Source organism: Elephantulus edwardii, unplaced genomic scaffold (genome assembly GCF_000299155.1).
Source record: "Elephantulus edwardii isolate Elephantulus edwardi_28Jun2011 unplaced genomic scaffold, EleEdw1.0 scaffold00047, whole genome shotgun sequence".
NCBI classification, from domain to species: Eukaryota; Metazoa; Chordata; class Mammalia; order Macroscelidea; family Macroscelididae; genus Elephantulus; species Elephantulus edwardii.
This window is the reverse complement of record NW_006399797.1, coordinates 4,458,470-4,472,835: the sequence shown is the minus strand read 5'-3', so window position 1 is coordinate 4,472,835 and position 14,366 is coordinate 4,458,470.

The following is a 14,366-nucleotide window of genomic DNA, read 5'->3' as shown; positions in this document are numbered from 1 at the left end:
TTATGAGGAATGAGGTATCAGGATTGATGGAAGACTCATCAACATGCAGATGACAAAACCTTGCCTGCTGAAACTGAGGAGGACCTGAAGTGCTTACTACAGAAGGTCGACTGTAGTCTTTAATACGGGTTGAAGCTCCACATCAAAATCACAAAGATTCTCACTATTGGGCTAATTGGAAACATAAAAATAGGTGAGAAGAAATTGAGATCATTAACAATTTCGACTTGCTCAGCTCCATAATCAGCACTCTTGGCATCAGCAGTCAGGAAAACCAAAAATGAATTGCACTGGAAAAATCTGCTGCCAGTGACCACTCCAGTATAGTGAGAAGCAATAATGTTGGTTTAGGGATTAAGATGGACCTGATCCAGTCCATGGTCTTTTCAATTACCTGCTATGAATTGGAGAGCTGAACAATAACTAAGGATGACAAAAGAAGATTAGATGCCTTTGGGTTGTTGTGCTGAAGATAATGTATTATAGACTGCCAAGAAAACAAATACGTCTGTTATTTACTCATAGACATCAGAAAATATAGTGAAGATGATTACATCATTATCTAACTACCAAGCTGCATCATTATACATGTAATTGCCAATCCATTTATGATCGTAGCCTAGACATATTGTCACATATATTTGAAGTACACAATTCAGTCGATCACAATGCCCACAAGAACTTCATCTCTCATTTAATGTTATTTTGTTGATTTATATATCTATATATTGAAGTTGTTAATAGCTTTAGTTTGCTTGGCTCCACAATCAACACTTTATTCCCAGCAGCCAGGAAATCAAAAGATGAACTGCACTGGAAAGTCAGGGACATCTCCAGAATACTGAAGAGCAATGGCATCTGTCTGGAGACTAAGGTGTGTCTGATGTAGGCCATAGTCTTCACAATTACTTGTTATACATCAGAAAGCTGGACAATGACTAGGGATGATAGAGAATTGATGCCTTTGGGCTGTGGTGCTGGAGAAGAGTATTGCATATATTATGGACTACCTGGAGAATAAACAGGCTCATCCTAGAGGTTACAATCTGGAGAACAACCACTTGGCCAACTGACTGGAAGAGGTCTATATTTGTTCCCATCCAAAAGAAGGGCGACCCAAATGAGTGTGGAAACTACAGAACAATATCATTGATTTCATATGCAAGCAAGATTCTACTGAAGATTATCCAAAAACGACTGGAACAGTACATCAGCAGAGAACTGCCAGAAGTCCAGGCTGGGTTTAGAAGGGGTCATGGTACTAGGGATATTGTAGCTGATGTTAGATGGATCTTAGCTGAAAGCAGAGAATACCAGAAGAATGTCTACCTGTGTTTCATTGATTATGCAAAGGCATTTAACTGCGTGGATCATAGCAAACTATGGCTGACTCTGAGAAGAATGGGAGTCCCAGAACATTTAATTGTGCTAATGCGAAACCTATACTTGGACCAAGAGGCAGTCGTCATAGCAGAGCAGGGCAACACTGCATGGTTCAAAATTGGGAAGGGTGTACGCCAGGGATGTGTCCTATCTCCATACCTTTTCGACCTGTATGCAGAGCCGATTATCCGAGAGGCTGGGCTCTATGAGGAGAAGCGTGGCATTAGGATTGGTGAATGATCAACAATCTGCGTTATGCTGATGACACAACCTTGCTCGCTGAAACTGAGGAGGACCTCATGCACTTACTGCAGAGGGTCAAGGACTGCAGCCTTCAATATGGACTGAGGCTCAATGTCAAGAAGACAAAGATTCTCACCACTGGACCAATCGGTAGGATCAGGATGGATGGTGAAGAGATTGGGATTGTTCAGAGCTTCAGTTTGCTCGGCTCCACAGTCAACACTCTTGGCACCAGTAGCCAGGGAATAAAAAAGCGTATTGCAATGGGTAAGTCTGCAGTTAGGGACCTCTGTAAAGTACTCAAGAGCAACGGTGTCTCTCTGGAGACTAAGGTGCGCCTGATAAAGGTCATAGTTTTTGCAATTACTTGTTATGCATCAGAGAGTTGGACAATGACTAGGGAGGACAGAAGGAGAATTGACGCCTTCGAGCTGTGGTGCTGGAGAAGAGTATTGAATGTATCATGGACTGTCAAGAAAACAAACAGATTCATCATAGAGAGGGTTAAACCAGGCTGTTCCTTGGAGGCAAGGATTCTGGGGCTTCGTCTGACATACTTTGGACATGTTGTAAGGAGAGACAGGTCTTTGGAGGGGGACATCATGCTGGGTAGAGTAGAGGGACAGCGCAGGAGGGGAAGACTCTCTATGAGGTGGATTGATTCAGTGACTGGGGTAATCGGGATGGGTGTGTCAGAGGCAATGAGATTGGCACAGGATAGAGCAAGGTTTAGGGCTGCTGTATATAGGGTCACTATGAGTCGCAAACGACTCGACAGCACATAATAACAGCAACAACATTCTAGAGAGGGTGAAACTAGGCTGCTCCTTGGAGACAAGGTTTTTGAGGCTTCATCTGACATACTTTGGACATCCTGTAAGGAGGGACCAGTCCTTGAAGAGGAACATCTTGCTAGGAAGGGTGGAGAGACAGTGCCAAAGAGGAAGATCCTAGATAAGGTGGATTGACTCAGTGACTGGGGTAATGAGGGTAGGTGTGTCAGAGATAATAAGGTTGGCACAAGATAAACTGGGATTCAGAGCTGTTGTACATAGGGTCTCTATGAGTCACAAGTGACTTGACAGCACATAACAATGACATATAGTAAATGCATTTGGTGAATACTTTCTTCTCTCACTCCCATTTGTTTTAGGAAATTAATTTTGGATATCCTTTCTGCTCCTAGAACTTGAAATGATATAGTCTTGATGTTTTATTATTATCAGTAGAAGCACTTCTGGTGTTTTCAGTATATTTAATTTTTAATATTATAAATCCTCCCTTTTAACACTAAAATATTAGTGTTATAAATATGGTTTTTTTATGCTGCTGAGATTCTGAAAGCTATGTTCCCAATATTTCAAATACCTACAGGGTCACACGTAGTGGACAAATTTTAATAGAGCTTCAAGACTAAAATAAACTAGAAAGTAGAACCTAACAAACTAGTAAAACTATTGATCAGAGGAAACTTCATGAATAGTATCGATACATTGTCTGATACTGTACAAGAAGATCAGCCCTTCAGATTGGAAGACACTGAAAATATAATTGGGAAAGAGTTACTTCATTAAGGTAGAGTTGACCTTAATGACACAAATGGAGTAAAGCTTTGAGAGTGTTCATATGTTGATGGGGCACAACACAAAATGAGAGATCTTCAAACACCATCATAATCAGAATGTGAAATGTACATAATAGAAAAATTGTAAGTTGTCAAAATGAAATGTAGCACATAAATGCTGATACACTAGGCATTGTTGTTAGGTGCCGTGGAGTCAACAATGATTTACAGCAAGCCTACATATGAAATACAGATCTGAACCTCTATGCTGCACATCCTCGCAATCTCCAACATGCTTGAGACCAATGTTATAGTCAGTATATTAATCCATTTTGTTGAGGAACACTCTCTCTTTCATTGATCCTTTATCTTTTTCAGTATGTTTTTCTCCAAGACCTGGCTCCTTCTTTTAACATGCCTAACGGATGTGAGATAAAGTCTCACAATTCTTGCCTTTAAGGAGTACCCTCCATGTACATTATCCAAGACACATTTGTTAGCTATTTTTGCAGTCCAGGGTACATTTGATACTCTTTTGCAACACTGAAATTTAAAAGCATCAGTTATTCTCCAGTCTTCACTGGTTATTGGCCAACTTTTATATGCATACTAAGCAATTGAAATTACCATGACTTAGACCAGGAACATGTTAGCCTTTCAACTGACATCATTGCTCTTTAGTACCTTGGGCTGATCATTGGCAGTAGATTTTCCCAAGGCAACACTACTTTTAATTTCTTTATTGCTGCTAACATGGATGTATTGTGATAAGATACTATTTTTGCACTACAAGTAATGTCTGTTTGTTCAACTACTATTCAAATAGACAGATAAAAAATAAAGTCAAAGATGAAAAAAATGAGGACTTCTACTAACTTCTTCAATGTGAAATTGAGTAAATACATAATCATGATGCGCTAATAATAATTGATAACTAGAATGCAAAAGTTTGAAACAAAAATAAGGAGGAATTGTCATTGAATAATATGGACTTGGTGACAGAAATGATGCTGGAGAGCAAATGACAGAATTTTGTACAACCAATGATTTTTTAACTGCAAATATCTTTCATAGAAAACATAAATGTCCACTACACAAATAGATCTCACCTAGTGGCCTACCCAGGAGTCAGATTGACTCACTCAATGGAAAGAATTGATGGAGAAACAAAATATCAGTAATAAAAACAAGGACTGATGGTGGAATAAAATAATTGATCACTCACATGCAAATAAAAAATGAAGCTGAAGAAAAGTCCATGAGAACCAAAATATGACCTTGAGTCTATTCTATCTCAATTTAATAGCTTTCCTTGGAATAGATATGATGAACTGAACAATAATGTTGGAAGACCAGGTGAGTTCTGAGATGACATCAAAGATATCATCCACGAAGAAAACAAAAAGTTATTACAAAGACAAGAAAGAAAGAAAGACTGAAACAGATGTTAGAAGAGACTCTGAAACTTGCATTAGAAAGTAAAGAGGCTAAAACAAATTGAATAAATCCTAACATAAGAGAGTTGAACAAATCTCAAAAAGCAGCTTGAGAAGACAAAGAGAATTATATTGTCTTCTTGAAAATACTTGACTAAACAAAATGTGCAAAGATCTTAAGCATTATTGAAATGAGGATTTCTACTAATTTCTTTAGTCTGAAATTGATTGGTACCAATCAATGAAATGGGATGATTATCAGCCATTTTGAATGGACTATTTGATCTTCTAAGCTTGGAACAAGAAATGAAAGAGGAATATCACTACATTTATCATCAAAAGAACATTTCAATGTCTGTCCTGAAGAACTGTGTTGTCAATAATATCCATATACCCACAAGAAAGAGCAGTTAGTACAATTATTTTCATATTTATGCACCAATAATTGAAGTAGAAGATGAAGAAATGGAAGGTTTTAACCAATTTACACAGTCTGCAATAAACACACAATTAAAATGCACTGATAATTAGTGATTGTTAGAATATAGAAATTATATATTAAGGACTGATTTTGGAAAATATGGCCTTGGTGTCGTAAAGGACACTGGAGATAATGTAATGGAATTTTGCAAGACCAATGGCTTCTTCTGTAAATACTTTTTTCCAGCAACACAGCCAGACACTATAATGTGAGTCTCACAAGATAGAATATGCAGGAATTAAGCCTACTACATCTGTGCAAAGAGACAATGGGAAAATTTCCATATTGTCAGTCAGAACAAAACTGGCTAGAGTAGATCACGAATTGCTTATATACAAATTGAAGTTAAAACAAAAGAAAATTAGAACAAATCCTGAGAGCTAAACTAGGCCTTGAGTATCTCTCACGTGAACTAAGATATCATTTTAAGAACAGATTTGACACACCGAACACCAATGACCTACAATCAGACTACTTATGGGATGTTATTAAGTACACCCTATAAGAATAAAGAAAAAGATCACTAAAAAGACAGGAAAGTAATAAAAAGCCAAAATAAATGTCAGAAGATACTAAAATTTTCTCTTGAAAGGAAGGTGTTGTTGTTGTTGTTACGTGCCGTCGAGTCACTTGTGACTCGTAGCGACCCTGCGTACAACAGCCCTAAACTCTGCTCTGTCCTGTGCCAATCGTACTGTCTCTGACACTCCCCTCCCGATTATCCCAGTCACTGAATCAATCCACCTCATAGAGGGCCTTCCCCTCCTGCACCGTCCCTCCACACTCCCAAGCATGATGTCCTTCTCCAAGGACCGGTCTCTCCTCACAACATGTCCAAAGTATGTTAGACTCAGAATCCTTGCCTCCAAGGAGCCATCCAGTTTAACCCTTTCCAGGACGAATCTGTTTGTTTTCCTAGCAGTCCATGGTATTCTCAATACTCTTCTCTAGCACCGCAGCTCAAAGGCATCAATTCTCCTTCTATCCTCTTTGGTCATTGTCCAACTCTCTGATGCATAACAAGTGATTGTGAAGACCATGGCCTGTATCAAACGCACCTTAGTCTCCAGAGAGACACCATTGCTCTTCAGTACTTTGGAGAGGTCCCTAACAGCAGACTTTCCCATGGCAATGCACTTTTTAATTTTCTGGCTACTGGTGCCAAGAGTGTTGAAAGAAGTAATGAAGAGATGGACAGAAGATTTTAAATGGTGCTATAATCATGAAATGTAGAATGACCAAAATAGAAATCAAAAGGGAAGAGCATTCTTGGACTCTATTAAGCTGAAAGAACTGAAATAAAAACTGAAACCTCAAGCCGCAATACTGAAAAATTCTGTAGACAAAACAGTGACTGGCAGGAAACATCCAAAGAAGGTAAAGGATCCCTCTACCAAACATAATCGGCCAATATTCAATCTTTGCTCTCCTTTTTATAATTTCTTATTGTGATTTCAGTGAAAGTTTACAGAAAACCTGGATTTCCATTCATTCATTGTTGTGCATTTTCCTCTGGGCTGACATTGAGGGTTGGGGGAAAACTAAGCCAAGAGGGAGTAAATAATGAACACTAAATTAGAACAGATGAGGAAATGAATTGTTTAAAAGTATATGATTAGGCATTATTTGCATGGCAACAGTCCAGAACAAGAGGTGCATAGCAAAGAGGACTGGGGGGAGGGAGGAGTAAAATGTGCAACAATGAATGAATTTTTTTTTAAGAGGAAGATCAATAGTCAATCTTTTTAAAAGCTATAATAAATAAATAAGTTAATTAACTAGTTTAATAAACAGCTGACTGTTTTGAAGGAAGACGTTTAATTGATGAAATACCAAATGAGAAGTATCAAGAAATACATGCAGCATTGGAGGCACTCTTTTGTGTTTACTAAGATATTTGGAAGACAGTTGCCTACCCAAATTACAGAAAGAGGTCTACATATAAATAAAGCTATGCATGTAATAGAATTAAAAATGGCTAAAGCACACATTGACTGGGAACTGTCAGAAATTCAAGTTAGATTCAGAAAAATATTTAGAATAAAGGATGTCATTGTTAATGTCAAATGAACCTTGGCTGAAAACAAAGAATACTGATGAGAGCATTACCTGTGCTTATTGACTATGAAAAAGAATTCAACTGTGTGGATCAGAACAAATAATGGAATATAAATCCTAGAAAACATCATTGTGCTAATGAAAAGCCTACACGATAGACAAAGAAGCAGTCATCTGAACAGAACAAGGCTTGATATAGCATCGCTTATAATCAAGAGAGGTGTACATTTGCATTGTAGCTTTCAGAACATCTATTTAATTTGTATGCTGAACAAACCAACCTAGAAGTTGAGGTATATGGCAAGAATATATAGTATTGAAGCAAAAATTGTTAACAAACTAACACATATAGATGTCAAACTCTTGCTTGCTGAAAGCAAAGCAGAATTGAGGCATTTACTGATGAAAATCAAGGACTGCTCTCTTTAGTGTGGATTACATCTGAAGATACAAATGAACAAAAATCATCCTGATTGAACCAATAAGCAACATCATGATAAACAGAGGAAAGATTGAATATTTCAAGGGTTTAATTGCTCCTGGATTAACGTATCACATCTATGGAAGCAATAGGTAAGAAATTAAAGATGTATTGCCTTGTACAAACCTTCCAGGGGGGGGGAACTTTTAAATGCTCAAGTAGTTCCTTGAACAACTTGTATATATGACATGATGATGGAATGGTTCATATAAATATTTTGTTGATATATTTATATTTATGTAAGTCATCTAGACTAGTAGAATGAATCTTCATTTGAAAGAGTACCTTTAGTATAAAATTAACTTTAATTTTTTTTTTAATAACACCCACTAACTTTATGGAATTACCTATTCCTGTATCACAGAATAGAATGGCTTCTGGGGTCTTATTTTTTGTCAATGCCTTCTGTGCAGCTTGAAAGTCTTCCTTGATTATCATTTGTTCTTGATTGTTAGCTACTACCTGAAATAGTTCCATGTTAGCCAATTCTTTTTGGTACAGTGATTCTGTATATTCTTTCCAAATTCTTTTGCTATTTCCTGTATTATTTAAGATTTTACTCATAGCATTCTTCTCTAATGCAATACAAGGCTTGAATTTTTTTTCCGTTCTTTCAGTTTGAGGAATGTTTGAAAGGTTCACTGGTTCCCCCCACCCCCAACTCCAGCTCTTGAAACATTTTATTATAATACTTTGGTTTGTCTTCTTGAGCTACTCTTTTGCTTCTGCATTTTTTCCTCTTTGTTTGGATTCTCAACATTTGTCTTCAAATTGTGGTGTTAGACAAGAGTTGTAAATATCCCTTGGACTATCAAAAGAACTAACAAATATGTCTTGGAAAAAGTGCAATGAGGGTGTTCCTTGAGGAAAGAATGATGAAACTGTCTCACATAATTTGGGCCTGTTGTTAGGAGGGGTCAGTCCTTGGAAAACAATAGTATGCTTGGAAATAAGAAAGGTCAGCCAAAGAGAGGAAAACAAAATAGACTGACACAGCGACTGTAAGAATGGGCCCAATTACCAAGTGTACTAGAGATGAGGATGGCACAGGAGAAGGCAGGGTTCAGATCCATTTTTCATAGGCTTGCTACAAGTAATACTTGACAACACCTAACAGCAACAACAATATAACAAAGAGATTTAAAAAAAATTAACAGAATAATTGGTATCATTGCTATATGGACATTATTGAAGTTTGACTTTTAAGTGCCAGTTAAATTTTTGGAATTTACAAATTTTATTTTATTATGCTTGCTTTGTTATAAGCTGAGGATAATCAAAGTTTGCATATTCCAAATACTATAAAAGATTATCAGAGTTTTTTTTCTACTATGATTATCATCTCAGTCATTTTCTATATTTTCCAAGATAACACAAGCATTATAAAAGCTTCCAATTATACCAGAATGTTATAATAAAAAAACTTTTTTTTTTTTAGTATTTGATGGTAATGTAGAAATTGTTTTTCTTCGTGGAGATAATAAAGATCTCAACTGAACTGCTAATTTTATAAAATTTAGATTTTTAAAGGAAATGGCATTGAAACATTTATAATGACTAATGGGTAATGTTTAATTATACAATTGGAAAAAGTTTCTGTAAATGTAGGAATAGTTATTCCTATAAATCGTGTAAATAAATAGTGCCAAGGAGTTTCTTAAAACTCTACTCAGTGTTCTATTTTAATTTTTATACTTCAAAAAATTCTTGTATTATTGATGTTTTCTATAGTTACCTAGAATAAGACAATCCTATCATTGAAATGACTCTGATTTTCAAAATTCTACCATCTATCTCTTGTACACCCACTCACCTTATTATTGATTTCCTGAAGATTTTACTCTTCTCATTACTTGCTAGAGAGTGATTGATGAATGTGCCCTCACAGTTCCTTTTCCTGAAATAAGGGCAAACATATAAACTTTCCCTGCTGTTTTTATCATAGTGAGTAGGAGGATATACCAGAAATAACTTCAATTTGTTAGAAATGTGATTGAGATGTTGATAACAGAGTGAAAAGAAAGAAAATTTTAGTTCAATCTAAAAACAGCAGGCTTAATAAACCTGTGAGGGTTGATCAAACTCCCTTTTACATTATTAGTTTAACAGCAGGTTCACATCGCTATTGTAATAATTTGATTGGCTCAGACTCATACAGTCTCCATATCCAACAAAATGAAATATTGCCCGGTCCTGTGCTATCTTCTTAATACGCATATACTCAAGTTTATTATTGCAGCAAGGGGAGTATCTTCCAGCATTGTTTCAAACAATATCTGTGAATCCTGAGCAAATATTGCAAATAAGAATGGATACTTATGTGAAGAAGGAATGCATAACTTATTTATTCAGAATAGAATATACAAGTTAACTTGAAAGAATTTCCTAACAGAAAGCAGAAGTGGATGTCAGTAAAAGATGTGAAGCACATATATAAAATTTTAAATACTAAGGTAGGTTCACAGATAAAATATCTACAATATAAAGTTAAAAACAAGCTGCTGCAGCAGACATCCTAGGAACCAAAGAAGATAGGTATGTCTCCTCATGGGCAAATGAATAGGATAGGAACCCATCCTTGCCATCCTTGTCCAACAGCTGAAACAAGTTCTAGCAACTACTTCCTGTATCATGACTATGACCAATTGGGCAATCTTTACGTAAGCTATTCTATGATGAGATAATTGTCTTTTGTTAAACATTCTTTGAGGTCGTGTGGTTCTGGTCTATCCATTTGCTTCACAGACAGAGGTAACTTGTACTTACAGTGAAGCTGAACACTGTGACACCGATGTGTCAAATGCAAGAATGGTCACCCATGGTGGACAGTGTTTGGTGGAGCTCCCTGATTAAAACAAGCTTGGAAGCAGGAGTGGCACCCACTTCCATAATAGCTTGCCTCCGGAAACCCTATAAACCTGGAGAAAGGATGAAAATTATGCAAGTGTTCAGGTCTTTCATTCACAGGGTCACTATGACTCGATGATACTTAACAAAAACAACAACAACCACTCAACCACTCAACTTAAAATTAAAGAGTCTGTTTTTATTAGTCTTTGTGCTCAGAGGTGCTCCTGTAGTCTTGCAAGCACTAAATATTTTATATACTCATGTCTTAGTTTTGAATTACTTTCCTTTACCAATGCAAGATGAGCTTGGTAGAAAAGTATGTTTTTTCCCCTTCTTGTTTTCTATCTTCCTTCTACCAAGAAACAGGATAGGAAGTGAATAGAAGCATAAATAATCTTTGGTTTAAGATCTTAGCTAGTTTTTCAGTGCGAAATTAGCCTTGTTTACTATGGAGGAAGAAAGTAATGAGACTTAATTAGAGCTTTGCAATTTGAAACCAAGACATAAGTGGAAGATACTTTTAGCAAATATGTGGCAAAAGCTCAGAAAATCTAGCTTATGAAAACTGAGAGGAAATACAGTACATCCAGCCATTTTAATGCTGAAATAATATTGTGCATGCATTAGTTGTGGCTGACATTGGGAAGAATGGGTGTTCCAGAGCACTTAATTTTGCTTATGCAGTACAACCTATACTTGGACCAGCAGGCTGTTGTGCAAACAGAGTAGAGAAACGCTGCAAGATTTAAAATTGAGAAGGGAGCATGTCAGGGTTGTATTCTTTCTCCCTATCTATTCAATCTGTATGCTGAACAAATTATTCAAGAGGCTGGACCCTATGAAGAGGAGTGTGGCATCAGGATTAGAGGTAGACATTATGCATATGACACATCCTTGCTTATTGAAAGTGAGGAGGATTTGAAGCACGTATAGCAGAAGATCAAGGAATGCAGCCTTCAATGTAAGTTGCATCTCAAAAAAACAAAAATGCTTACCAGCGGACTAATAAGGCAATATCATGATGGATGGAGGGGAGATTGAAACTCTCAACATCTTGCTTGGATCCACAATGAACAGCTTTCACTCTAGCAGTCAGGAAATAAGGAGACACACTACACTGAGAAAATCTGCAGTTAGGGATCTCTGCAAATTATTGAGGAGTAATGATGCCAGTTTGAGGACTAAGGTGCATCTGATTCAGGCCAGTCTTTCTGATCACTTGTTATGCATCTGAGAGCTGGATAACGAATAAGAATGACAAAGAATTGACACCTTTGAGCTGTGGTGTTGAAGAAGAGCACTGAATATCCCAATGACAGCCAAGAGCACAGTTATGTCTTAGAGAGAGTATAGCCAGCCTGCTCTCAGGAGGTAAGAATGATGAAACTTTGCCTCACATACTTTGGGCATGTTCCTAGAAAGGGCTATTCTTTGGAGAAGGACATGGTGCTGGGAAGGGTGGAGAGTTGGAGAAGGAAAGGAAGACCCTCAGCCAGGTGGATGGACACAGTTACTACTGCAATAAGGTCTTGTGTGTCAGGAAGTGCGAGGGTGGCAGAGGATAGAACAGGGTTCAGATCTTTTGTTCAGAGGGTCACTATGAGTCATACTCAACTCAACGGCACCAAACAATAACAATACATTAGTTAATACTAGCTGCTGTAATAGATGAACAGCAAATGTCAATGCATTGTAACAACTTATTCTCCTATTTGTCCAAACATTATTCATGATAAATAGAAGTGATATAGAAGCTTTTGTGACTTTATCATATTTTACTCATAAGTTACAAAAGTAATATGAAGGTCGTCTCTATTCCAAAAAGCTGAGGAGAAAAAGAGCATGGAGAATTTTGAGATACATACATGTTTAGTTTCCTTTAGAAATTTTCCATTTGCAACTTAACTCTATATATTGAGTACATAAATACACCATGTGTCTTAACTAGTTTCTGAACAAAACCAGATATGAGGCATGTTAGAATTTTGGCAACATGGACCTCTAGGGAGTGAGAAACATTAGAATAAAGAACTAGACTGAATCTGAGTAATGAGTAATTGATTCAGCTATAGGTCTTAATGTTATTAGCATTTTGCAAGAATTTCAATACAGGGTTGTTAAAAGAGATAGGAAAAATTCCGTCAAGAGAATGATTTGAAGGAATACCAACTTAGAAAAATTAGATGGACAAGCATTGGTTGTTGTTGTTGTACGTGCTATCGAATCATTTGCGACTTATAGCGACAAGAGCTCTAAACGTTGTTCTATCCTGTGCCAACCTAGCCATCTGAAACACACTTATTCTCACTGTTCCAGTCACAGAATCGATCCGTCTCATCGAAGGTCTTCCTCTCCTTCACCATCCCTCCACTCTGCCAAACATGTTGTCCCTCTCCAAGGACTGGTACTTCCTTGCAACATGCCCAAAGTATGTCAGATGAAGCTTCAGAATCCTTGACTCTAAGGAGCATTCTGGCTTCACCTTTTCCAGGACAAACTTGTTTGTTCTCCTAGCAGTTCATGGTATATTCAAAACTCTTCTCCAGCACCACAGCTCATGGGAATAATGAAATAAATTTGATGAGTACACCAGAGGAAGATGATAACAGGCTATATAGTATGAAAACTAAAGTATATTTATAGCCTAGAAAGGCCATGGTAGATATAATATTTATTATTGTGGGAAAAGATCAAACAAGGTCTAGATTTTGCAGTGAACTAATCACAGAAACTGATACAGAATCCCAGCTGGTCTATACAGTGTGGCAATTTTATGCAATTGTTCCCAGATTCCTGGGCTCCCACTAGACCCTGTTACATCAAAGTGAGATAAAGTTTTTTCCTCTGACAATTCTCCCTGTTTTAAAGAATGGGTCAAACCTTAGGCACAGCTGAATCTGAAATGCATCTTTCTGTGTCTAGAGGGATTTCTGGTGGCATAGTACATAAGGAGTTGCATTGTTAATCCAAAAGCCTTATCTCTTAGATCAAATCCACTAATGGCTCTCTAGGAGAAATACGGACAATCTCTTCCCATGTGATTTACATAACCAGAAAACCAGTGGAAGGTCAACTATGAGTTGGTTTCAACTCAACAGCAATGACTTAATTTGACTTTTTCTGGTAAAGACTGAATCCCATTTTAAAAGAAAATTCTAATCTGTGACATCTTCAGCATGTGTTTTAAAGACTTTCCCCCATCCCTCTTAGTACATATATACCATACCAATTAAGTTGTTGAACCAGTCCTCATTCTCCTTTCAAGCAAGACACAATCAAATCCAGTTCCCATGCACCAGGGAATGACGAAGTCCAGCACTAACTGCTTTGGCAGGAGCAAGGGAAGTGGACAGAACCTCTTCCTTCCAAGTGTATCTATTGGGAATTGAAGTAAGAAATCACTGATAAATTACTTTACATTCCATCATACTTATACTACCTTTCCAGTACTTCAGAATTGATTGATATCAATTGAGATATTTCAACAAAAGGAAGCAACATTAGAACTGCTGACCTGTCAAGTCACAAGAAATTTGGGAGACTGGTGCCTGTTGAACTAACGTGAAGAAATTCGTACTTAAGTCCACTCTATTCCAAAGAAAGGTAATCAAATAGAATTCAGAAATGATTAAAGAACATGAATGATTTAACAAACTATGCTGATATAATTAAAAATTGATACTTTGATTAGAAATTGGTAGAAATTCAAGCTGGTTTCAGAAGAGGATATAGAATGAAAACTATCATTAGTGATTTCAGATGTATCTTGGCTGGAAGTAAGAACTACCAGGAAGAGTTTATATTTGAATTTTATTAACTGTGTAATACATTTGACCGTTTGGATCATAATCAATCATGAATAATGTTGAG